The sequence below is a fragment of the Dioscorea cayenensis genome, chromosome 1 (assembly GCF_009730915.1).
Source record: "Dioscorea cayenensis subsp. rotundata cultivar TDr96_F1 chromosome 1, TDr96_F1_v2_PseudoChromosome.rev07_lg8_w22 25.fasta, whole genome shotgun sequence".
NCBI lineage: Eukaryota > Viridiplantae > Streptophyta > Magnoliopsida > Dioscoreales > Dioscoreaceae > Dioscorea > Dioscorea cayenensis.
In genome coordinates this window covers 12,602,157-12,629,793 of record NC_052471.1, presented here as the reverse complement: position 1 = coordinate 12,629,793, position 27,637 = coordinate 12,602,157, and the positions used below count along the sequence as shown (strand labels likewise).

The following is a 27,637-nucleotide window of genomic DNA, read 5'->3' as shown; positions in this document are numbered from 1 at the left end:
CTTGTTTGGCATGTTCTTTTGCAACACCGCCGAGCATGAAGTATCAAGCACCACTGAAGCACTCTCCTCCAATTTCCTCTTGTTGGTCAATAGGTCTTTCAGGAACTTCACATACTTAGGCATTTGAGCCAAAGCCTCAACAAAAGGAATGTTGATGTGGAGTTGTTTGAACAAACTCAAGAACTTCTTATACTGTTCATCCCCTCGGTCATTCTTTAATCTAGAGGGATAAGGGTTTCTTGGCTTGAAAAGTGGGGGTGCCACCTCTTTCTCTTTGTTTGCTCCCTTCTCAACCTCTACGACCTCGGGTGCGTGTTCTTTCGGCTTCTTACTCGGAAGCCTCCCTTCAACCTCACGACCGCTTCTCAAAGTGATCGCCTTCACATGTTCTCTCGGGTTGGTTTCCGTGTTGTTGGTAAACTTCCATGTGGCCTTTCAGAAAGAGATTTCGCAATTTGCCCCACTTGATTTTCAAGGTTGTGCAAGGAGGCGGTGTGATTGTGAAGTGTAGCCTCGACTGATTCAAACCTTGTATTTGCCGATTGAACAAATCTAGCCAAGTGCTTCTCCAAATCCGTCATTCGGGTTTCCAAGCCTGAAATTCTGTTTTCCACTTGAGGGGCTTGTTGTTGTTGTTGGAACCCCGATGGCCCCATGGTCTTCTATGGTCCTTGATTACTCTATGAAAAGTTTTGATGATTCTTGCAACCTGAATTGTAGGTGTTGCTGTATGGATTCCCTTGAGGTCTCATTCCATTACCTACAAAGTCAACATTCTCAACTGAAGAAACATCACCTATGACGATTGGGAAATCAGAAGGAGCATGTCCTCCACCACAACCGATACAATTTGTTACGGCCACAACTCTATTCGAAGCTATAAGATCTAGCTTCTTACTCAAACTCTCCACTTGGGCTGCCAATGAAGTTACCGCATCAATTTCATGGAGACCGGCCACCTTTTTCTTTTCCCTAGTGTTCCACTGGTAGCTATTTAACCCCATTTCCTCAATCAATTGACGTGCCTCGTCGGGGGTCTTGCTACCTAAGGTACCTCCTCCCGCCGCATCCAAGAGTTGCCTTGTACTCGGGTTCAAATCATTGTAGAAGGTTTGAACAATCATCCACTCTGGGAATCCGTGTTGCGGACACTTGAGCAGGAGTTCCTTGAACCTTTCCCATGTGTCAAATAGAGACTCCAATTCTAACTGCATAAAGAATGAGATCTCATTCCTAAACTTTGCTGATTTTCCGGGAGGGAAATAACGGGCTAGAAAAGCTTCTACCATCTCCTCCCATGTAGTGATTGATGCCCTAGGTAATGAGTGTAGCCAACTGCTTTGCTTTCGCCTTTTAAGGAAAATGGGAAGGCTCTCAATTTGATGGCATCATCCATCACACCATTTATCTTCAAAGATGTCACACACCTCGAGGAAGCTCTCTATGTGACTGCTTTGGATCCTCATCGGCCAAACCGTTGAATTGTGCGATCACTGCAAAGATATGGATGAATGCCGGCTTTAGCTAGAAATTCTGAGCTGTGATTGGGGGACGCACAATACTCGATTGTGTCCCCAACACTAAAGGTCTGGCATAATCGGATAGTGTCCGTTGTTGTTCATTTTGTTCTGCCATGTTCTCAGATCCTTCTACTTCCAAATCAGCTGGATTAGGCTGTTCTTGTACTGGTTCTTTCCCTTTCCTTCAAAGTGTACGTTCAAGCTCAGGATCTTCTTCAATCAATATTGATGGATTCCCTTGGGTCATAACCTGGAGCTGCACCAAAAGTAAAGAAAAAGAAAATTAGAACGATGATAGAATAAGAAGATATGAAAAGTGAAATAGCTGAGAAAACAAAGTGTAAAGTATCTCTAAACGCCTAACTCCCCGGCAACGGCGCCAAAAACTTGACAAGGTCCCCTTGCTTATATCCCGCAAGTGCACGGGTTTGTCGAAGTAATAATCCCGGATGAGCGGGGTCGAATCCACAGGGAGTAGGGAGTAAAGACACTTAATTCGATTCTTAGCTATGTGGAGTATCAACAATGATAAGTGTAGTAATGATTCCATTCTCAGAAATTAAAAGCAACAAGTAAGAGAGCAAAAGTAAAGAGGAGGCAAGGCAATCGATAAAGATGGGGTACTCGGATGATGCTTCACCTAGGATAATCGCTTCAAGTGCAAGAACACTGTATTATGCTTCCTAATCAATGCAATGGTGAGTCTTGGAAATCCTTACATACATAGTCCCAAATTAAATTCAATTATGCCTAACTCTATACATGTCTCGGAGGAGAAATCGAACAATCTCAACACCTCGCACTCGCATAGAGTTGCAATGAGCTCTAGGGATTCCAAGTGATAAATCTCTTCCTAGATTTAGACCTAACCCTTTGGTCCAGGCGAAATGTCCCTAGCCACAATTAAGCCCTAGATACTAAGATCACCTCATTGCTTCACTCCATTGCACACGCAACTAGACCCAGCGGAGGTTCATCCCTTAGACCATTCACTCTATTATGGCCACAAAGAACTTGAGGAATGGAGGTAGAATCTATCACGTCAGAGGAGAAAGGGGACGCTCCTGTACCTCTCGACTCACCCTCTCAACCCTCTCCAACCTAGCTTTGTCTAACGCTCGTGGTGTGTCACTCACTCACAAGGTTACCAACAAGAACTATCAACCCTAGTGTCACTCTAGGGGAAATGTTCATACAATCAAGCATTCAAGGTTGGAACTCACAATAAACATCAATTTATTGAAAGCATAATAAAGAAGTTCAAAGAAACGAATACATCCTAGGGTTTACAATCACCCAAGTACCCACTAGGGGTTTAGCTCTCCATGGAGCTAAGTACAATCAAAGAAATAGAATGTAAAAGCAATGAATCCATAAAGAAACCCCCTCGATGGTCGTGTCGACGGTCTTGTGGAAAGTCCTCTACTCGCCATCCAAGGATTCCTTCGTCCGGTATAAGATACGCCTCGATCGAAGCTCCCCTACCAACCTTCTTCCTAATGGAATCACGATGTTGGAGCCGCAGAACCTCTCTAAAACCATGGCAAATACCCCTCGAAACCCTAGCCGAAGCCCTCTCGCAAGTTGGGGAAAAGATGGAGAAAAGAATAATGAAATCGGGGCTGAAATCGGCTTTAAATAGGGCTGGAATTGGGCGACTACACGGGCGTGGATGATGTCACACGCCCTTGTGGAATTTCCACACGCCCGTGTTGATTCTCTGTTTCTCTGATTTCTCGGCCGGCTGTGAACAGTGCTGCTACACTAATTGCTACATTGTTTTCCTACAGTACCTGCTACATTACTCTACCGGAAATACTCCCGAATTCCATACTTTCATTGGGGTAACACAAACGGGCACACATTTACGTCGTGAATCACTTACTTCTTCAATGATGTACATGTTGGTGGATCTCTTGTTCTTATATGCATATGTCGGAATGCTCGAGTGTGACTGCCTTTGTGCCCCTCCAAATGAATGTGCTCACTCGAATATGAGGAGGTTGGCACACATTCTAGCATCTCACACCTGACCTATGTCTTCGCGTTTGAACCTTAGCAAGATCTCCTCCAAAATCGGTGCATTATGATCCATATTGGCCTATTTCCTTCATACTCGGCCTCACAACCCTACCTGCATAAAAGTAACATAAAAACACACATATTAATGTAAAACCTGAGAAAAGTAATGCTCAACATAAGGAATGAACGCTTCGCATTCATATCGCACAAACACTTATCAGAGTCGCAAAGCCTAAATGTGGTTTCTTCATCACCGACTCATAGAGTCATTCGGCCATCTTTCACATTAATGAGAGCTTTGGACGTCGCCAAAAATGGTCATCCCAAGATTAATGGCACTTCCACTTTATTATCTATATCCAAGATAATGAAGTCCACCCGAAATATAAATTTGTCTACCTTGACCAAAACATCCTCAATTATGCCCCCATGGTCTTCGGGTAGATCGTTCTGTCAATTGGAGAGTCATGTTTGTAGGTTTAGGTTCCCAAAGACCCAAGCTCTAGAAAAACCTGTATGGCATCAAATTAATACTTGCCCCAAGGTCAGCAAGTGCCTTTTCATCTACCAAACATCGAATCGTGCATGGAACAATAAAGCCTCTAGGATCCTTCTTTTTCTTGGGGACTTGTTGCAAATCCAACCAAAGCACTCCTCACTAAATCTTACTAAAGATATTCCTCCAATTTCCTCTTGTTGGTGAGCAATTCTTTCAGAAACTTAGCATACCTAGGCATCTGAGCTAGGGCTTCTACAAATGGAACATTATTGTGCAAAGTCTTGAACATGTCTAGGAACTTTTTGTATTGCTCATCCTATTGGTCTTTCTTTGCCTTGGAAGGGAAAAGAAGCTTCTGCTGATATGCTAGGATTGGAGTTTTGTTCTGTGGGGCGTTGTCTATCAGAGATCATCACTGGTTCAGTAACTATCGGTTCATATTCCTTCTCATCAAGATCTTGTAGTCGCTTCCCACTTCTTAAGGACACACCCTTCAATGACTCTTTCAGGTTAGCCACTATTTTTCTTGGAAGTGTCCCTTGTAATCTTTCTTCCAATAACTTGGACATTTGAGAAACTTGATGTTCTAAGCTCCTCACAGTTGTATTTGTGTTTCTAATCATCTCTTCATGACCGGCGAAATGGGTCTCAGCACTCTTAATGAATTGAGCCATTAAATTGGTGAGATCATTAGTAGAATCAGAAGAGGATGAAGACTATGATTATGATGCAACCTGAGGTGGGGGCTTATATTGCTGTTGTATTACTTGACCTTGCCCTGGTTGACTCCATGAAAAATTTGGATAATTCCTCCACCCGTCATTGTAAGTGTTGTTATATGGATTATTTTTGTAACGACGATTCTGACCAAGGAAATCCACTTGCTCAATTCGCTCAGTGCTTACATCACTAATAGGTGGGAAACTTGAGTCAATTGAATGGCTGAAGTTATCCTGAATGGGTCCCGAGCTTGGAGGTGGGGATTGCATGTTCTCTAACCTTTTTGATATTGCTTTAACATGTGTTGCAAGAGTTGTGATGACATCCACTTAATAGATACTAGCAGATTTCACCATTGTGTTCCTTTCAGAACTCTATTGATACCTATTGGCCACATCAAGCATCTGTTCGGTTGAAGTGCTTAGCCCATTGTAGAAAATTTGAATTTGCATCCACTCAGCAATCCGTGTTGTGGGCATTTCCGTAGCATCTCTTTGTATCTTTCCCATGTCTCATACAAAGATTCAGACTCCAATTAACGAAAGGAAGAGATAACGCTTCTGAGACTGGTGATCTTTACAGGAGGACAGTATCTAGCAACAAATACCTCAGAAACCTGCTTCCACGTTGTAAGAGACCCATCTTGCAAGAAATTTAGCCATTGCTTGGGACTTCCTCACACTGTGAATGGGAAGAGTCTGAGATGAACTGCCTCCTCAAAGACGTTGCTCGCCTTATATATGTCAAAAGCTAGATGTGTTCTCCACAGGTATATGGGTCACACACAAGTAATATAGTAGTACCATGTGAGGGGTAGGGTTGTTAAACCTCAGGGACTGGACTAAAAATACTAAATTAACACCGATCTCTAGTGACAATTATATAGATGATGAATTTGAGAAAAATGAAAGAACAATTAAAGGGAAGATACGGAAGAGAACAATACCCCAGGATGTTCACCTTGCTTTGGAAATGCTCACTTATTCTCAAGTTCTACCAGGTACTTTCTAGGGTTCTAGTGTGTGCTCAGTAGTAATGTGGCAGCTATGGTTCTCATATACACCATGTTTTGCTAAGGTAACTATGGGCTCTTGCACATCAAGTTTTGCAATCACGCAAGGTAATCACAACTACGACAATCCACACATCAAAGTCATACCCAAGCAACTATGCAAGTCAAACACATCAAGTTATACCAACGCAAGATTAATACAAGAACCAAAAGAACTCTGTAGATCAAAAGAGTAAAAGTGTTTTTAGCATTCAAAGTAGAAAGTTCCCACCCAAGGGCACCGTGGCCGGTTAGCCCCTCATGGGTGGGTACAACATGGAGGAGAAAAGACTAAATCTAGAGAAAGAAGACATGACTCCCTTCACTCTAAGATATGCCTCCGATGTCGAGCTCCTTGTGCTAACAAAACTTCTCTTGTCCCTTCCACTAATTCTGTTCTGACCTAGAATGTGTAGGAAAGCTCGATCTTCATCCTCATCAACATCCTCCCGGTGGAGAAGAAAATCCCCCAGTGAAGATGAAGAGGAAACCCTAAAACTGGAGTTAAAAAGGCACTTTTCAGCCTCAACACGGTCTATGCACAATCGTGTCTTAGATTATGTCATGCTGAGGACGACAAAGGTAACAACAAGTGTCTCAGCCTAAAAAGTTCGGTGGCAAGGACACGATCATGTTGTGACCGTGCAACGCTAGGACATGATCGTGTCATGGGCACCCAGCTTATGTCAACAATTTTCCACTGAATTCACTGATGGCCTGGGCTATTCGGGGGCATTAACATGACCTTGTCCTAACTGTGTTGATGTTGCAAATATCCTTCAGCACCGAAATCTCACTAAGACAACAATTAGCAAAGAACTTAGGGGGTATGACACGAGCGTGTCTCGCCCATGTCAGTCTTGAACACTTGAGCTCCTATATGGTATTTTCATTCCAAATTTTCCCCAAAATGTACTGAGCCCTTGATTTCTACACATATGACAAGAATACCCATAATACTACTGCTCATGTATAAAAGTACACTTGAGAATAAGTAAAATAATGAAATTAGGGTATGAAAACATATATTCAAAGTGCACAAATCAAACATGCAACCTAAAGTGGAAAAGTAATCTGATATCTTGTTAGAAGAATGGACAATTTGCTAACCATGCCCAACTGAGATTCACAAAAACTGGGGTTATGGCTAGTCATGCTTAAATTTGACATTAGAATGTTTCATTAACTAGGATAGGTATAACCCTTTTCTTGGACGTATAATTTTTATTAGATATGTGGGTGTATTTTTCTGTTCTTTTCTTCTTTCACCAGCACATGGAATGTCATATTTCCAGATTTTGATCTGAGAAGATCTGATGCATCCATTGTTGTTTTAACTATTATTAACAGATGGGCAGTAGTCTTCTTTTTTGTAGTGGTCATACCCATCAACTGAGATCTAATTGTTTTCTTCATTAATAAGATCTTAGATCTCTATTTACGAAGTATGTAGGTGCCACACTTGGAGTTTTATCTATGGTCTTATACGGACAAAAGGTGAATGTCTGGAAAAAGGTAACTTGCCTTATGTTTTTGGTAGAAGTGAATTTACTATTTATATTTTAGTTTTGGTTGGTGTGTATCTTGAATGGTGTAGATTGTCCAATATAATTATCAAACTTAAACTAGTCTACAATGCCGATGGCTATTTAAGTTATTTAGAACCTTATGTTATGCCACTTGATAGCTTTTTTTTTTTTTTGGAAAATATATTGTAAGATCTTAAACTTTTCCCTTTAAGTGATATGGATTGAAATGCAGCAGTTTGTATTCATACACTTCTGGTTTTATTGGGAAATTTATCATATCTATACATGATTATTATTTAAATATATTATATCTACTTTAATAGGTAATGTTTATTGATGGGTGATCATATGAAGACTTAAATAGTATCTTTTCATTGTATAGTTTTAACATTTGTTAGAATGAATCTGTATCTGCTGGTTGGTGGACTTGTGGCAATTTTGGTAGCATATTGTTTCTTATAATTTGGGTGGGCTAGAAAAACATATTCACCTTTCTGTATCCACACTACACCAAAAAAGTACTTTTGAGGCTGTTTTAAAGACCTATAGAGACGGTTATAACCGCCTCTATAGGTATAGTGTTCGCTTTTTAACCCACCTCTAACCCGTCTCATATCAAGCTGGCTCTACACTTTAGAGCCATTTTTCTATGGAAGTGGTTTTTAATAACAAGAGTAGAGACAGTTACAACAACCTCTATAGCTACTAAGTTTCCATTATCCTCAATAGTTTTAGAGGTGATTATAACCGCTTCTATAGCTACTAAGTTTTCATTACCCCTCAATAGTTTTAGAGGTGGTTATAACCGTCTCTATAAATACTATGTTTACATTAAAGATTATCTATAACAAATTATAGCAAATGATCGCATTTCTCCGGCCATTTCAAAAAAACACATCCAAGATCCTTAAACTTAAATCTCTAACAATATCCTTAATACAAAGGCAATCATCCAAGAGCACACCTCAGCTGGTATCCTTGCTAAAGCCCATTCACGGGTGTGCTATAGAAAAAAATGAAATACGGTTACTTAAATAACAAGGTTTCTACTATCAACTAACAAAAACATCTATCATTGAATGACCTAAAAAAATACATATAAGAGAAAAGGAAAACTTCCTTCAAATACCATAATCAAATGGTCTTAAGATCCACATTGCATATTCAACATTATGCTATCAAAATAACAAAAACATCATAAAATCCATGATAAAAAAGAGGTAAGTACAAAGCATAGAGAAATTATAAATTTTAAAATTTAAATGCACGCTACCTTAAACAGAAGTTAAAAATCAGGAAAGGGCCATTCAAATAGAAGCTAATTATTCAATAATTATTTTGTAAAGGGTCATCCAAATTTAACCAGAGATTAACCGGTTCAAATAACACATCTAACAACAAATAGAGCTTGTCATATTTGCATAAAAGCATATAACCATACCAAAAAGAAGACAACACATGGAAACATACAACTAGTACCTTCTGATACATATATGCCCAGGTTTATTAACTAAAGATTATTTTATAGTTGTGAACATATATTGAGGTTGGCACGGAAGTTGCCGCATTTGACCAAGGGGCTGGCTCACTGACAATTTTGGGTTGATGCATAAGTGGTTTCTCTCTTGATGAATTTGTAGAGAAAATTTTGTTCCTGTTTTCATGAGTTTTGAGGTTCTGCAAGGCAAGAAGGTGGATAGCATATTAAAAAGAAAGTCTAATATTGAAAGGTAGAAAGTTTCACAATGGACAACCTCTGTCCTCGTCATTAAGACATCCTTAAACTGCTATGTAGCACCCATTAGTCTGCTCTTCAAGTCATCACATATAATAGTGGCATGGGCCACTCTATTCTTTGAGCTATCCATATCAGCTAATTCTGTGTTCTGGAGGACTTCAAAAACAAACTGAGAAACAACTAATTTAAATTTTGTCTACAATGCATACGAGCATATTGTAATGAAATCTAGTAAAACACATCGAAGTGAATCATCAAATTCATCTGTTAACAAAAGAGTATAAAGATTAAATACACTAGGTTTGATCTCTAAGTGAGATCTCATAGTAACTAGCAAAATTATGAGAGTATATGATCAAAGATGAGGAGAAGAAAAGTGAACATTGAGGGTGTTGCTCGCCGGCGGTGGTGGCCGGAAAAAGAGCATCCCAAATCTCGAAGAAGGCGGAGATGATGGCCTGGTGGTGATGTCAAGAGTTGAGAGAGAGAGAAAGCAATGTAAGAGCTCTTTGAGATCACAGGGCTCATATAGCTCCTTCTCCACACCATCATCTCCGCCATGGATCGCCGAAAAATTAGAGCATAGGTCATTGGATCTCTTCACCATCGCAAAGTTTTTGTTGAACATCAATTTCTTCGTCTCCTTCCTGAGATTAATGGTGTCCGATGAGCCGATGAAGGAGGAGAAATTAGGGTTTTAGTCTCATCATCGTTATCATCTTCATCATCTCAATAGTTAAGTGTAAGAGAAGAGGTTTGGTCAAAGAGATCGGTGTAAATCTCATCAATATTTGAGAACCAACCACTATCACCAGAGGAGGAGCTGGGTTAGTGATTAGGTTTAGGGTCAGCGAGGAGGAGGAGGGGGAGTCATGGCGCTTAGGGTTCTGATATATATTTCCTCTCCTTGGGGTTCCTACTTGAGCAAATGAAGAATGACTATGATTAGGGTAATGTCTCCTCAGTGTCACCTCTCGAGCAAACGAAGAAGGGCAGAGAACATCCAGAATAAAATCCAACTTTTTCATGTGTTTATCTTAAACCGGCTCTAAACCTGGTATAATTTTTTATTTAACTTCACTTATGGAGCCGTTTTTAAAAACCCCTCTACGAATGTGCCTCTAAAAATAAAAATCGGTGTAGTGCTAGTGGACTAGATAATGTGAAATATTGGATGGCTTTGAATTTGTATGAATTTTTTATATTTGACCTCCTTTTTTTTTCCCCTTTATCCTACGTCTTATATTGTTTGGAGGTTGTGAATGTGTATAATTGCCTTGACAATACTATTCATGGATAACTTGGTGAAGAACCATTGCCTCATGCAAAAGAAAGTTTAGTGCTTAAAGATATGTTAGTACCCATCTCTGTTGGAATTATGTCAGCTTTGAAGATGGTGATTGCATGACGCGTCTCACTGAAGGTATTCTGATCCTTTTCAAGAATGTTAGTTTTTAATATTCAGCAATGAGTTTAATACATTACTTTATGATCTTACAGTCTCAGCTCAAAAGAGGGCTTTATGCCATAACTCTTGCTTTAGCTACATGCTTTCCTTTTTCTGTTACTATCTAGAACATTATTTCAGTGAGCTTGAGCATCTTCTTCTCAGTATATGTCGCTATACCCTACTAGATTTTCTTTTACCTTTGATAAGTGCTTGTGCGAAAGAAGCAAAGCGTTCTTTCCTTGTGTTGAGCATTACTTTTCTCAGATTTTAACGCTAATATGGGTGTATTTATGTTACATTCATGCAGGTAGGGTTGTGAGGCCGAATATGAGAGAAAGAAGAGAATTTGGAGGAAATCTTGCTAAGGTTCAAACGCGAAGACATTGGTCCAGTTCGAGATGTGGGAATGTGTTCCAACCTCCTCGTATTCGAGATAGCACAACTATTTGGAGAGGCACAAGGGTAGTCACATTCAAGCATTCTGACTTGTGCATATAGAACAAGATCTCCACTAACATGTCCGTTATTGAAGAAGCAAAGCGATCCACAACGTAAACGTGTGCCCGTTTGTGTTACCTCGATGAAAGAATGGATTCGGGAGTATTCTGGGCCGGTACTGTAGTAGGGTGTTGTAGCAAAAATTGTAGCAAGAATACTGTACTAGCACTATTCACAGCCGGCCGAGATAACAAGAAAATAGATAATTTACATGGGGGTGTGGAAATTCCACACGCCCGTGTGAAAAATCCAAAGGGGCGCTCACACTAGCGTGTGAAATCCCGATTCCAGCCCTTTAAAAGCAGATTTCAGTCCCGATTTAAGAATTATTTTCTCCATCTTTTCCACAACTTGAGAGAGGGCTGCGGCTATGGTTTTGAGAGGTATTGGCTAGGGGTTTGGAGAGGTTCTACGGCTCCGACATCACGCGCCGTTTGGAAGAAGGTTAGTGGGAGAGCTTTCGTTGGCACCGATCCTACGAGGTGTATCCTAGGTCGGACAAAGGGAAACTTGCGATGACTAGAGTGGTATCCACAAGACCATCACCATGACTAACGAGGTGGTTTTCTATGGATGCTTTGTTTTTACATTTGATTTCATTGATTGTATCTAGCTCCATGGAGAGCTAAACCCCTAGTGGGTACCTGGGTATTTGTGAACCCTAGGATGTATTCGTTTCATCGAATCTCTTTATTATGCTTTCAATTAATTGATGTTTATTGTGAGTTCCAATCTTGTATGCTTGATTATATAAATACTCCCCTAGAGTGACACTAGGGTTGAGAGTTCTTCTTGGTAACTCTTGTGAGTGAGTGACACACCATGAGAGTTAGTCAAAGCTAGATTGGAGAGGGTTGAGAGGGTGAGTCGAGAGGTAGCGAAGCATCTTCTTTCCCCTCCAGTGTGATCTATCCTACCTACACGTTCCATGAGTTCTTTGCGTCCATAGTAGAGTGAATGGGCTAAGGGATGACCTTCTTCTGGAGCTTAGTTGCGAGTGCAATGGAGCGAAGCATTGAAGTGATTTTAGCATCTAGGGCTTAATTGTGGCTAGGACCTTTCACCTGGACCAAAGGCTTAGTTCTATTGATAGGAATAGGGTTTATCATTTGGAATCCTTAGAGCTCATTGCAATTCTATATGAGGTTGAGGTGTTGAGATTGTTTGATTTCTCCTCCCAGACATGTATAGAGTTAGGCATGGTTGATCTTAGATTTTGGACTATGCAATTAAGGATTTCCACGACTCACTATTGCATTAATTAGGAAGCATAATAGAGGTATCTTGCACTTGAAATGATTGTCCTAGGTGGAACAATACCCGGATACCCCATCTTTATCGATTGCCTTACCTTCTCCTTTACATGTGCTCTCTTTCTTGTTGTTTTTACTTTTGAGAGTTGAATCTTGTCACACATATCACTATTCATCTTCCACATTAGTTAAGAAACAACTTAAGTTTCTTTATTCCCTACTTTCTGTGGATGCGATACCCACTCATCTGGGATTATTACTTCGACACCCGTGCACTTATGGTTTACACGCATATACGGACGTGTCAAGTTTTTGGCGCCGTTGCCGGGGATTAGGCGTTTAGAGATACTTTGCACTTTGTTTTTCTTATCTATTCATTTATTCATTCTATTTCATATCTGCTTTTCTATCATCATTCAAATTTTGTTTTCTTTCTTTTGGTCACAGAAATTATTGAAATACCCAAGTTATTTGACACTATCACAGGAATGGTTGAAAATGCTAAACAAAAGGTTCAATTGTTTGCATCACAGGATACATCGTGTTATTTCTTGCAAGGGATGTATAATATTCAACAACCCATAGAAGAATCAGTTGAAGATTATATTGCCAGAATTCAAGAACAAAAGTGTGAATTAGATAATGTGTTAGATCTGTTTGAGAGATCGGCATTGGGATCAAGGGATGATCACTTAGAGGAAAGTATAGAGAGGGTCCTAGCTCAATTTGATTCATCTTATCATGAGCAAAAGCATGAACTTTTTCTCTTTGGGTGTCTTAATGTCAGGAGGAGAGAGTTGTGGAATGGAAGCTTTGTTTGCAGTGAAAGACCACACCAAAAAACATTTACAAGTAGAAGAAGGAGAGAATGATTGCGAACATGAGGCGAAGGATTTTGAGGAGACTGACGAATTGAAGGAGAGCAGGTTCCGCCCTTTGATTGATGAACCACCAGAACCTGAGCTTAAAACTTTGCTAGCACATTTAGAGTATGCCTTCCTAATGAGGGAATCTAAACTCCCAGTGATTGTAGATTCAAACTTGTCGGAGCATCAAATGGGAAGGCTTGTTAGCATGTTGAAAAGGCATACATCGTCTATTACGTGGAAGATCTCCCGTATACAGGGCATAAATCCATCATTGTGTACTCATAAAAGCTTAATGGAAGATGATTACAAATTGGTGATGCACCGTCAGCGGAGGTTAAATCCGAACATGAAGGAAGTCGTCAAGGAAGAGGTGGTGAAGCTCCTGGATGCAGGAATTATCTACCCTATATTCGACAGTACATGGGTGAGTCCAACTTAAGTGGTTCTGAAGAAAGGAGGAATAACATTCGTGAGAAATGAAAAGAATGAATTGATCCCAACCAGGATGGTTATAGGATGGCGAGCCTGCATTGATTATAGAAGAATAAACGATGCCACTCAAAAAGATCATTTCCCATTACCATTTATCGATCAAATGCTGGAATGATTTGCAGGGCATCAATTCTATTGCTTCCTTGATGGCATGTCGAGATACTTTCAAATCCCCATAGCTCCAGAAGATCAGGAGAAGACCACATTTACTTGCGCTTACGGCACTTTTGCTTATTAAAGAATGCCTTTTGGGTTGTGTAATGCACCAACAACATTTCATCACTGTATGACGACCATTTTTGATGATCTTTTGGAAGATATTATGGAGGTGTTCATGGATGATTTTTTGGCATTTGGGGACTCTTTCGACATATGCTTGAAGAATTTGGAAAGAGTTCTAGTGAGGTGTGAAGAAACAAACCTCGTTTTAAATTAGGAGAAATGTCATTTTATGGTCCAAGAAGGCATTGTCTTGGACATAAGATTTCCCAAGCAGGTATGGAGGTGGATAGGGCAAAGATTGAGGTTATTGAAAAGCTTCCTCCACCTACAAATGTTAAAGGGACCCACAGTTTCTTTGGGGCATGCAGGTTTTTACAGAAGGTTTATCAAGGACTTTTCAAAGATCACGCAACCTTTGACCAAACTCCAAGAAAAAGCTGCTCCTTTTGATTTTGGGGATAACTGTCTGAGTGCATTCAATTTGTTGAAGGAGCGATTAGTACAAGCACCAATTCTGACTATACCAGATTGGAATGAACCAATTGAGCTCATGTCTTATGCAAGTGATTATGCTGTGGGAGCAGTTTTGGGACAAAGGAAAGACAAGCAGTTTCGACCAACCAATTTATTATGCTAGCAAAACTATCACAAGTGCCCAAGAGAATTATACAACCACCGAAAAGGAGTTGTTAGCAGTGGTGTTTGCTTTTGACAAGTTCAGGCCATACCTCATTTTGTCTAGGGTCACAATATTTACAGATCACTCGACACTCCGTTATCTCATGGACAAGACCGACGCAAAGCAAAGATTAATTCGCAGTATCTTATTGTTACAAGAACTTGATATGGAAATAAAAGATAAGAAGTGAACCGAAAATGTGGTCGCAGATCATCTTTCAAGACTAGGTTGTCAGGGGCAAGAACCGGCAAGCAAGGAAATCAATGATTTCTTCCCTGAGGAACATCTGCATGCAGTATAGGAGTCAGAGTCAGAAGATACACCATGGTTTACGGATTTTGCAAATTATTTATTAGGAAAGGTAGTAAAGCAAGGCCTCAGTTTTCAACAAAGGAAAAAGTTTTTCAGTGACTTGAAGAACTATTTTTGGGATGATCCCTACTTATTCCATATTTGTACATACCATGTTGTTCGTAGATGTGTTTCTAGGAAGGAAGGTTGGAGCATTATTGCGCATTGTCATTCGGGTCCTGTTTGAGGGCATTATACTTCGAGCAGAACTACTGAGAAAGTTCTGGCCGTTGGTTTCTATTGGCCAACTTTATTCCAGGATGTTCATCAGTTTGTTCTTCATTGTGATAGTTGTCAGACGGCTGGAAACCTATCGAGAAGGGATGAAATGCCTCAGAATCTGATGCAGTTCTGCGAGGTGTTCGATGTTTATTGACTTCATATGACCATTCCCGAAGTCTAATGGTAATCAATATAATTTGGTAGCAGTTGACTACGTTTCTAAATGGGTGGAGGCTCAAGCTCTTCCAACTAATGATGCAAGAACTGTGGTGAAATTTCTAAAGAGGCTCTTCACTCGATTTGGGACTCTACGAATCATCATTAGCGATCAAGGAACCCATTTTTGTAACACCCAACTTGAGAAAGTGTTGGAGCGCTATGGAGTACATCATCGTCTTGGTACCCCCTATCAACCACAAATGAGTGGACAAGTGGAAGTTACAAATAGAGAGATCAAGAGGATTTTAACTAAGTCCGTGGAACATGGGAAGCGGAATTGGTCTGAACGGTTGGATGACACACTTTGGGTTCATAGAACAGCATAAAAAACCCCGATAGGGACTTCTCCCTACAATGCGGTGTATGGAAAATCCTGTCATTTACCTGTGGAGTTAGAGCATAAAGTATAGTGGACAATCAAAGCTATGAATTTTGATTTGAGCAAGTCAGGGTAACAAAGAATATTACATCTCGACGAAGTAGATGTATGGCGAATGAAAGAATATGAGAATGCTAGGATTTATAAGGAAAGAATTCGGAAATGGCATGACAAGCATATCAAGAATCCGAAAGAGTTCAGAGTGGGCGATAAAGTGTTACTATTCAATTCTCATTTACGGTTATTCCCAGGAAAGTTGAAGTCTAGATGGTTTGCTCCTTATACAGTAACCGAAGTTTCACCACATAGAGCTGTTGAGATCACTCATCCGAGAAGGGTACACTTAAGGTGAATGCACACAGGCTAAAACCATACTACGTAGGAGAGGTTGGTAATGATGACAAGGAAGTACTTTTCCTTCATAAACCCCCCTAAGGTAAAACAAGGTATATCAAGCTAAGTGACGTTAAACAAGCGCTTCTTGGGAGGCAACCCAAGTGTTTGCTGTTTTTGTTGTTTAGTAGTCTAGTCTGTGCATTAATAAAGTGTTGAGTGTGTGTGTCATGACTGTTAGATTTCTACTGTGATTTTATCGTTGGTTTTCAAGTTCATCGTGTGTTTTCATGTGAATTTGGCGAAGTTTTGGTCATTTGAGCTATTTCTCATGCTTTTCGCTGGTATAAATTGCATATTGGGGCAGGCTCTGAGTGTTTAAACATGTTCAAAAATTTTTAGAACAACCTACAGAATATTCTAAGGTATCCATAGAAAACACACGGGCATAGACTCTCCCCTGTGAACGACCATGGAATCCTCGCACGCCCGTGAGTAATTTCCGCACGAGCTTATTAATTCCTGTAGAGATTGGCAGATTTTTCTGAAAGCACACAGGGGCATGTAGTCGCCCCTGTGGGCTACCTTATGAAAATCGCAATGGCGTAGGTAATTTCCGCACGCCGTGCGAATCTCTGCCGAGGAGCTCTCTTCATCCCGAGAAGTCACAAGGGCGTAAGCTTGCCCCTGTGAGTTGGGCCTGTGAATGACCACGCCCGTGCGGAATTTCCCCACGGTCATGCGGAACACTTGGCAATTCTTCTAAGATGGACAGAGAAGCCACAGAGGCGTGCGGCAACCCCTATGGGTTAGGCACACGGGCGTGGATATTTACCACAGGCCCATGCGACTGCCTTTAGAAAGGTTGAGTGTTTTCCCTAGAGCACACAGGGGCATGCGTCTGCCCCTGTGAATCTCTCAGGTGGAGGCACACGAGCGTGTAAAATTTCGCATGCCTGTGTGGTTTTTGAAGACATTAGAGAGCTGCATTTCCTCTTTATGAACTATTAGAGCTTTACTCATTAACAAACCTCTGAACACTCAGGAAACATTGTTTGAGCTTCTTGCAGATTTCATGGTTTGTAGCTTCATCTCATCGGTAAATCCATGTTTTGTCTTGTCGCTACCCTAAGTCGATTCTATTCGATTTTTCTTCGATTAAACTGGCGAATGTGCCTCGTTTTCATGCCAAAACAACTATGATGTGTTCTTAATTAGTTCTAGAATAAAGGAAGAGGTGTATTCATAGATTTTTCCACAAAGGGCTGTGATGTTTTCTCGCCCCATGAATCCGCACGGGCGTGTGGAATTTTCATACGACCATGTGGATTCCTGCATTATTAAGTTATGAATGAATTTGATAGATTCTTTTTCCAGTACATGCAGGTATGGCTCCTAGATCGAAGAAGGCAACTAGTAGGCATCCTAGAGAGCCTACTCCTCAACCAGAGAGCATGGAATTTACACTTCCTGAACATCAAGCTCGATTTGAGCGACTAGCGAAGCTTAAGTTCGGTCAGACACAAATTTTGGATGTGAACTCCCTTAGGGAGGTATAGTTAGCACATGACATGGTTGATAAGGTTGAGGATTTACTATCGGTGGGTAGTTGGCGCAAGCTGTTGATTATTCGTGACGCTACTATCTGCCTACTCACATTAGAGGTGCTCGCTTCATTTGAGTTGGACTGCTCTTATGCTCATTTCAATAGCATCGACCCCATTCCGTTCAGAGCTTTTGGGCAGCATCACAGTATGAGCATCACGTATTTCTCCGTTAGGCTTGGTCTATATGACGAGGGGTTTACTGAGATGGAGGAGTATGAGGATCTACAAATTGACATTTCAGGAGGCTTAATCCCCAGAAAGCATATAAAATACTATGTGGTAAGGGACGATATGAACCAGGAGTCTCTAAGGCTTCATCCCTTTCTCAACCTAGTTACAGATATCTTCACGCCGTCTTGAGTAGGTCAGTGAATGGCCGCGATGATAGTATAGGAGTCCTAAGCAAGCAGGAACTTCTATATTTATACTCTATGGTACGAAACGAGCCGATTTATTTGGGACACATCTTAGCAGAGTATCTGAAGACCAAGGACAATATCCTAGGCTTGGTATCATTTTCACGGGCCCATACATTACTTGACTCATTTTGGGGATGGGTTTACGAGACACGATCAGAGGGGCCGAGAAAACAATAGTACCAACACCCCTCGGCCTAGCAACAATGAGACTCATGGGTATGATCAGGAAATATCCAGGTGTTGTTTATGTGCTAAATATGTCCCCACTAGAGCATCATGTATCTGGTGAAACCGCCAGAGAGGGGTCTCAAGAAGCCTTAGAGTCACATCTTGAGGAAGATCAGACAGAGGTGGCACCTCTGGTGACAGAGGACCCACCCCCGTGCGCATGTTTTTACCATCTCGAGCCGAGGATCGCTTTGAGAGCGTCGAGAGTGCTGTAGGGGTGATACGGACATAGGTAGTAGAGGCCCGAGCAGAGATTACCGATATTAGGGCTGCATAGGCTGCACAGTATATGAAGTTCATGGCACATTTTGACACATTACAGCAGATCTTAGAGCGAGACGTCAGCTCATAATTTGTCTTGCGGCCGAGGACTCCTCAGCCCCATCAGTTTCTCCAGCACCTCCATCTCCTATTCTAGCACCAGATGACCTACCATGTACTTCATCACCAGTAGCAACAACAACAGATCCAGAGCGTGACATCGACACTTGATTTTATTTTCCTTGTCTTTTATTTCCGTGTTTTATTTTGGACTTGTATACTCAGAAAGGACTTTCCTTCTGAGTTTATTTTGTATCTCAAGTTGTATCCATTGTCTTATCTTTTATATACTTGAGTTACTTTTGTTTTTATTGAGCTTCACTGAACCCCCTCGTGTATGCGTACAGATGATCTTGTCATCATTGGAATTGAGACTTTGTCATGGCCACGGCCAAGGTGTTTCGGCACATGGCCGTGTGAGCTTCACAACCCGTTGGAACAACACTCCCAAGGACTTAGCTCCATCAAATGAAACACTAGGAGTCAGGGGAGTATTGTTTTTATTGCTTCTCCAACATCTGAATCTAATTGATTTACATTATGAATGAGCTTGCATGTGTACATTGGGGACAATGTACAACTTAAGTGTAGGGGGGGGGGGAATTTCGTAGTGCACGCATCTCTTTTATAGTAGTTTTGATTGATATACATGCTCGCATAGCCAATGGCGATTGACCTTAGTTGCATTGATTGTATTCTCGAGTTTAGGAGAATTTTTAACATTAAATGTTTTCATGCTCTAGTTTTTGCTTGAATTTCTAGGAATTTTTTCCCGATTGACACTTGTTGCACTACTCACTCTTTGAACTATTTTTGAAACTCATGTTTGATGTATAAGGGAACAGTTTTAGTTGTTTCTTCTGTTAATTCTGAAAAAAAATGGAAAAATGAAAAGAAAGAACAAAACAGATTTGTTGTTTAGTTGTGCTTGTTGGGTGAAAGAGGTACCACCTATGATGTATGAAGCTGCTCTCATAAGTGGGATACTAGTTATGCCCTAATGAGAGAAAGAGCTATCTCATGGGACGTGTGAAAGCTACCACCTCGGTAGAAAGAGCTACCACCTCAAAAGTGTGAAAGCCACCTTAGCTCCCGCTTTGGAAAGGGATACCTTAGAAGATGTGTGAAGCTACTACCCTTTTTGAATTTTTGTTACCTTTTGTATGTAAATAAGTCCCTTATACATAGAACATTGAGGAGAATACTTTTGGTTTACTTGAGTGAGTTCACACACTTACACGATGTAGGATTTGTTGTCCTTTTTTATTCAAGTTTTTAGCTAGAGCATTGATTTCTCATTTTTCGTATTTAGTGTTGAAATTTCCCATACTTGTAGAATGCACTCTTTGTATGCTTTGATGAACCTAAGGCCAAGCACTTCCAATATTTCCTTCATCTATGCTTTAATGTTTTAATTTTCGCATGAGCACAAGCAAAAGCTTAAGTGTGGGGGAGTTTGATAAGTGCTTGTGCGATAAGAATGCGAAGCGTTCTTTCCTTGTGTTTAGCATTACTTTTCGTAGGTTTTAACGCTAATATTGGTGTATTTATGTTACTTTCATGCAGGTAGGGTTGTGAGGACGAAAATAAGAGAAAGAAGCCAATGTGGGTCGTAATGCACCAATTTGGAGGAAATCCTGCTAAGGTTCAAACGCGAAGACATTGGTCAGGTTCGAGATGTGGGAATGTGTGCCAACCTCATTGTATTCGAGTTATCACAACAATTTGGAGAGGCACAAGGGCAGTCACATTCAAGCATTCTGACTTATGCATATAGAACAAGATCTCCACTAGCATACCCGTTATTCAAGAAGCAAAGTGATCCACGACGTAAACGTGTGCCTGTTTGCATTACCTCGACGAAAGCATGGATTTGGGAGTATTTCAGGACAGTACTGTAGTAGGGTACTACAGGAAAGTACTGTACCAGCACTGTTCATAGCCGTTTGAGAAAACAAGAAAACAGAGAATCCACACGGGTGTGTGGAAATTCAACAGGCCCGTGTGAAAAATCCACAGAGGCGCTCACACGCGCGTGTGAAATCCCAATTTTAGCAGTTTAAAAACCGATTTCTGCCCGATTTTAGCATTCTTTTCTTCATCTTTTTCCCAAATTGAGAGAGGGTTGTGGCTAGGGTTTTGAGAGGTATTGGCTAGGGCTTTGGAGAGGTTTTACGGCTCTGACATCACGTGCCATTTGGAAAAAGGTTAGTGGGAGAGCTTTCGTCGGCACCGATCAGGCGAGGTGTATCCTAGGCTGGACAAAGGGACCCTTGCGACGAGTAGAGGACTCTCCACAAGACCATCAGCACGACTAATGAGGGGGTTTTCTATGGATGCTTTGTTTTTACATTGGATTTCATTGATTGTATCTAGCTCGATGGAGAGCTAAACCCCTAGTGGGTACTTAGGTATTTGTGAACCCTAGGATGTATTCGTCTCATTGAATCTCTTTATTATACTTTCAATTTATTAATGTATATTGTGAGTTCCAATCTTGTATGCTTGATTTTATGCATACTCCCCTAGAGTTACATTAGGGTTGAGAGTTCTTCTTGGCAACTCTTGTGAGTGAGTGATACACCATGAGAGTTAGACAAAGCAAGACTCAAGAAGATTGAGAGGGTGAGTCCAGAGATAGCGGAGCATCCCCTTTCCTCTCCAGTGTGATCTATCCTACCTCCATGTTCCAAGAGTTTTTTGCGGCCATATTAGAGTGAATGGGCAAAGGGATCACCTTCCGCTTGGGCTTAGTTGCAAATACAACGAAGTGAAGCATTGAAGTGATTTTAGCATCTAGGGCTTAATTGTGGCAAGGGATCTTTCACCTGGACCAAAGTGTTAGGTCTATACATAGGAATAGGTTTATCATTTGGAATCCCTAGAGCTCATTGCAATTCTATATGAGTGTGAGGTGTTGAGATTATTTGATTTCTCCTCCAGGACATGTATAGAGTTAGGCATGGTTGACCTTAGATTTGGTACTATGAAATTAAGGATTTCCATGACTCACTATTGCGTTAATTAGGAAGCATAATAGATGTTTCTTACACTTGCAACGATTATCCTAGGTGGAACAATATCCGGGTACCCCATCTTTATCGATTGCCTTATCTTCTCCTTTACTTGTGCTCTCTTTGTTGTTGTTTTTACTTTTAAGAATTGAATCTTGTCACACATATCACTATTCATCTTCCACATTAGTTTAGAAACAACTGAAGTGTCTTTATTACCTACTTTCAGTGGATACGGTACTCACTCATCTGGGATTATTACTTTGACACCCGTGCGCTTACGGTTTACACGCATATACGGACGTGTTACCCTTATATTCCTTATGTTACTATAACTCTCAATGATGAAGTACTTTTATTTTTTTGTTAACTTTGATTTTTCATCTGTAGGGTGCTTCTTCAAAGAAAATTATTACATTACCGTTGTCTTCCTGAGCATATCGGGGCACTATTTTTTTGGGATAATCTTCCTAATCTACATTGAAAATATTGTTGAGGAAATTCATATGAATATGCTAGATTATTATGCGATTTATTTTACTGATCAAATTTTTTCTTATTAAATGCAATGGAAATAGTTTATTTCTGTTCAATATTTTTGTTACATTACAAAACGTTGTATATGTGGTGAACAGTTTATCCTTAAGTTCATTTCATGTGTAAATAGAAATCATATTTCTGCCTTAAAAATTATTGCATGTACTTTACTGATTAATTTGATTGTCTTTTCTTCTTCCATCAAACTAGGAGCTTTGAGTAAAGATTATCATGTCCATCAATAATCATTACAATTATTGTTTTGCTTGCTATATTCACATAGGCATGAGCAAGTGAGAGTTCAGTCCTTTTGATGGACTGCAATTCTAGTGCAGTTTTCCGCGCTACAATAATTTTTTTTTTTGGTGTGTGTTGTTGTTGTATTGGTAATCTGCTTGCATGGTAAACTTTGATTTTCAAAGATCCCTTTTTTCTTGTGGGTTGTTACCACATTGTAGCAGAGTAGACAATGATGCTACTAGTGAGCATCATGGGTAAAGATGAAATATTATGGCGCTAAGTAGCTTGTTAAATTTGCCATTGAACCCTTAAGGCATTAATGTCAACAGGGTGGGCATTCACTGGAAGATTTATTTCTCGGTCTAGTCTTGACTTGTCAAACCCATTCTTGACTATTTTCTTAGTTATTTATGAACATATTTGATAACATGGTGGAGTTCAGTAGTCCTTGGAATCTATAGTTTATTCAAGAGAACAAGATTTTGAGATTTATGCAGAAGTAAGCCTTAATGTTGAATATCAGATATTGTACAATAAAAAAGTAACAAGTTCATAATTTATGGAAGTGTTGATCCCCTGCCATTAACTGTGATGCTCTTATTTTAAGGTGAATTAGGGGCAATAATTTGGGTCATCTAGTTATAAATGTGTCATGTTAAACTTACTCTATCACTGAAATCTACCAGAGATGAATGTTATCATCAACATGATCAGTAATTTGACATGATAGCAAGCAGATAACATTTCAAGATTGCTATTTATCCTTATAAGATAAACCATGATAGACCGCGATAAATATGAATAGAGGCATTTATGCATTAGTTGTCATGTTTTGCCAATGCCATCCCTGCAAGTATGCAGACAAGCCTGAAGTAAGTCTAAACCATGTTTTTTAATGCATTGGTTGTAACATGTTCATGAGCTACTCATTAATTTTGTCTTGTATTCTTTTTTTCTGGAAGCTTTTTTAATGGTATAAAACCTTTACTTGCCTGTAGGTTGCATTTAATTTTCTTTTCTCCAAGGCATTTAATGGTTACTAGAGGTGGCATAATCTTGATGGACATTAAATATGGAATGGTGACAACGCCCTTGCATATGTCCCGCAAGTGCACAGGTTTGTCGAAGTAATAAATCCCCTATAAGTGGGTATCGTATCCATAGAGAGTAGGGAATAAAAACACTTAAATTGTTTCTTAACTAAACGAAAAGTGAATAGTGATTTGTGTGACAAAATGTGATGTAACAAAAGAAAAAGAAACAAGATAAAGAGTGCAAGCAAAGAAGAGGTAAGACAATCGATATAAGTGGGTTACCCGGATATTGTTCCGCCTAGGACAATCGTTTCAAGTGCAAAAACCCTTTATTATGCTTTCTACCTAATGCATTAATGAGTCATGGTGATCCTTAAACACACGGTCCTAAATCAAAGGTCAACCATGCCTAACTCTATACATGCCCCGGAGGAGAAATTAAATAACCTCTCAACCTCGCATTAGTATAGAATCACAATAAGTTCTAGGGATTACAAGCGATTAATCCTCTTCCTAGATGTAGACCTAACCCTTTGGTCTAGGTGGAAGGTCCCTAGCCACAATTAAGCCCTAGGTGCTAAAATCACTTCAACTCTTCACTCCGTTACCCCTACAACTAAGCCCCAGCAGAAGGTCATCCTTTAACCCATTCATTCTACTATAACCGTAAAGAGCTCGAGGAAATGGAGATAGAATAAATCATACCAGAAGGAAAAAGGGGACACTTCACTACCTCTCAACTCATACTCTCAACCCTCTCCAATCTAGCTTTATCTAACTCACGTGGTGTGTCACTCACTCACAAGAGTTACCAACAGGAACTCTCAACCCTAGTGTCACTCTAAGGGAGTATTCACACAATCAAGTATACAAGATTGGAACTCAAAGAAAACATCAATTAATTGAAAGCATAATAAAAAGGTTCAACGAAACGAATACATCCTAGGGTTCACAAATACCTAAGTACCCACTAGGGGGTTTAGTTCTCCATGAAGCTAATTACAATCAATGATATCAAATGTAAAGGCAAAGAATCCATAGAAAACCCTCTCGATAGTTGTGATGATGGTCTTGTGGAGAGTCTTCTACTCGTCCAAGGGTCCGTTTGTCCGGCCTAGGATACACCTCGCCGGATCGATGCCGACGAAAGCTCTCCCACTAACCTTCTTCCAAATATTGCGTGATGTTAGAGCCATAGAATCTCTCCAAATCTCTAGCCAATATCTCTCAAAATCCTAGCTGCAGCTCTTTCTCAATTTGGGGAAAATATGGAGAAAAGAATCCTGAAATCGGGGCAAAAACCGGCCTTAAATAGGTTGGAATCGGGAATCCACACGCCCATGTGGATTTTTCGCACGAGCGTGTGGAATTTTCACACGATCGTGTGGATTCACTATTTTACTCCTTCTTCAGCCGGCTGTGAACAGTACCTTCTATAATATTTGCTACATTACCCTGCTACAGTACCGTCCCGAAACACTCCCGAATCCATGTTTTCATCGAGGTAACATAAACGGCCACACGTTTACGCCGTACATCACTTTGCTTCTTCATTAAATGGACACGCTGGTGGAGATCTTGCTATACATTCACAAGCTAGAATGCTTTAATGTGACTGTCCTTGTGTCTTCCAAATCATTGTGCTAACTTGAATACAAGGAGGTTGGCACACATTCTCGCATTTCGAACCCGACTTATGTCTTCGCGTTTAAACCTTCTCTAGATTTCCTCCAAATGTTTCATTCACGATCTACATTACTTTCTATCTCTAACATTCGGCTTCATAATCCTATATTGATGAAAGTAACATAAATGCACACATATTAGCATTAAAACCCGAGAAAAGTAATGCTCATTATAAGGAATGATCATTTCATATTCTTATCACACAAGCATTTATCAAACACCCCCACACTTAAGCTTTTGCTTGTCCTCAAGCTAAACTTTGAACATTAAAGCATAGACGAAGGAAATATTGGAAGTGCTTGGCCTTAGGTTCACCAAAGCATACAAAGAGATCATTCTACAAGTAAGGGAAAATTCAACACTAAATACGGAAAAATCAATGCTCTAGCTAAAAACTTGAATCAAAAAGGACAACAAACCCAAAATCGTGTAAGTGTGTTAACTCACTCAAGTCAACCCAAGGTATACTCATCAAAGTTCTATGTATAAGGGACTTATTTATCTATAAAAAGTAACAACAATTTCAAAGATGGTAGTAGCTTCACACATCCTCTAAGGTAGCCCTTTCCAAAATGGCAGCTAAGGTAGCTTTCACACTTTCTAGGTGGTAGCTATTTCTACTGGAGTGGTACTTTTCACTCATGTTATGAGATAGCTCTTTCTCTCATTAGGGCATAACTAGTATCTGAATTATGAGAGTAGTTTCATACTTCATAGGTGGTAGCTCTTTCCATCCAACAAGCTCAACTAAACAATAAAACTATTTCTATTCCTTCTTTTTTTAGAATTAACAAAAGAAACAACTATAACTAGTCCCTTTTACATCAAACTTGAGTTTCGAAAATAGTTTAAAGAGTGAGTAATGGAACAAGTGTAAATCAGGCAAAAATTCCTAGAAATTAAAGCAAAAACTAGAGCATGAGAACATTCAGTGTTAAAAATTCTCCTTAACTCAAGAATACAATCATTGCAACTATGGTGAACCGCCATTAGCTATGTGAGCATGTATATCAATCAAAACTAGTATAAAAGATATGCGCACTATGAAACTCCCCCCCACACATAAGTTGTACATTGTCCCCGATGTACACATGCAAGCTCACACATAATGTATATCAATCAAGAACAAATGTGGGAGAAACAATCAAAACAATACTCCCCTGATACCTTAGTGTTGTATTTGATGGAGCTATATATTTGGAGTAATGTTCTAACGGGTTGTGAACCTCACACGGCCAAGTACGGAAGCACCTTGGCCGTGTCCATGACAAGTTCTTAATTCCCATGTTAACAAGACCATCTGCACGCATACACAAGGGGGTTCAGTGAAGCTCAATAAAAACAAAAAAAAAACTCGAGTATATAAAAGATAAAGCAATGAATACAACTCGAGTCAACAAAACAAAAATAAACTCAGAAGGAAAGTCCTTTCTGGCTATACAAGTCCAAAATGAAATGCAAAAAGTAATAAAAATGACGAAAACAAAGTAAAGTGTCGATGTCGCGCTCGGGCTCTACTGATGATGGTGGTGAAGATGAGGTACACAGTGGGTCAACCGATGCTGGACTAGGTGATGGAGATGCCGGAGATGCCGGGGGAGTCCGAGGTCTTAGAATAAAAGATGAGTCAATGTGTAGCTCAAAAATCTATTGTAGTGTATCGAAACGTGCCATGCACTCTGTATACTGTAAAGCCTTTGTAGCCCGGACCTCAAGAACCTCTACTCGGAGAGTAGAAATCTTTGTTCGAAACCCACAACACTCTCGAGCCTCTCAAATCGATCATGAGCTCGAGTCAGAGAGAATATCCGCACTGGTGGGGGCTTGTGTGCTGGAGGGACCGCCTCTGTCTAATCTCCCTCAGGCTGTGACTCTAAAGCTGGCTGAGGTCCATCTGCTATGGTTTCCTCGGATACAAATGGCTCTAGTGGGGGCATGGTCAGCACATAAACACAATCCAGATATGTCCTGATCATACCCATGAGTCTCATTGTTTCTAGCACGAGAGGTGCTGGTACTATTGTTTTCTCGGCCCCTCTGATTGTGTCTCATAGACCCATCTCCAAGATGAGTCTAGTAATGTATGGGCCTGAGAAAATGACACCAAGCTTAGGGTATTGTCCTTGATACTTTAGATACTCTGCTAAAATGTGTCCCAAATGAATCTACTAATTTCTTACTATGGAGTATAAATATAGAAGTTCCTGCTTGCTTAGGACTCCTGTACTGTCGCCGTGACAATTCACTGTCTAACTCAAGATGGCATGAAGATATCTGTAACTGGGTTGAGAAAGGCATGAGGCTTTAGATACTCCTGGTTCATATCGTCCCTGACCACATAGTATTTTATACTCTTTCTGTGGAGTTAAGCCTCCTGAATTGTCAATTGGTTGATCCTCATACTCCTCTGTCATAGTGAACTCCTCATCATATAAACCAAGCCTAACGGAGAACTATATAGTGCTCATACTATGATGCTGCTTAAAAGCTCTGAACTAAATGGCG

At 40.2% G+C, this 27,637-nt stretch overlaps 2 non-coding genes across 2 annotated transcripts; both read left to right on the top strand.

Moving 5' to 3' along the window:
• Positions 1-1,134: 1,134 nt before the first annotated feature.
• Positions 1,135-1,241, top strand: LOC120267097. Its single transcript, XR_005538399.1, has one exon. It is a non-coding gene; the product is annotated as a small nucleolar RNA R71 (small nucleolar RNA).
• Positions 1,242-5,222: 3,981 nt separating this feature from the next.
• LOC120267455 lies at positions 5,223-5,329 on the top strand. The gene has a single exon (XR_005538464.1). It is a non-coding gene; the product is annotated as a small nucleolar RNA R71 (small nucleolar RNA).
• Positions 5,330-27,637: the final 22,308 nt, after the last annotated feature.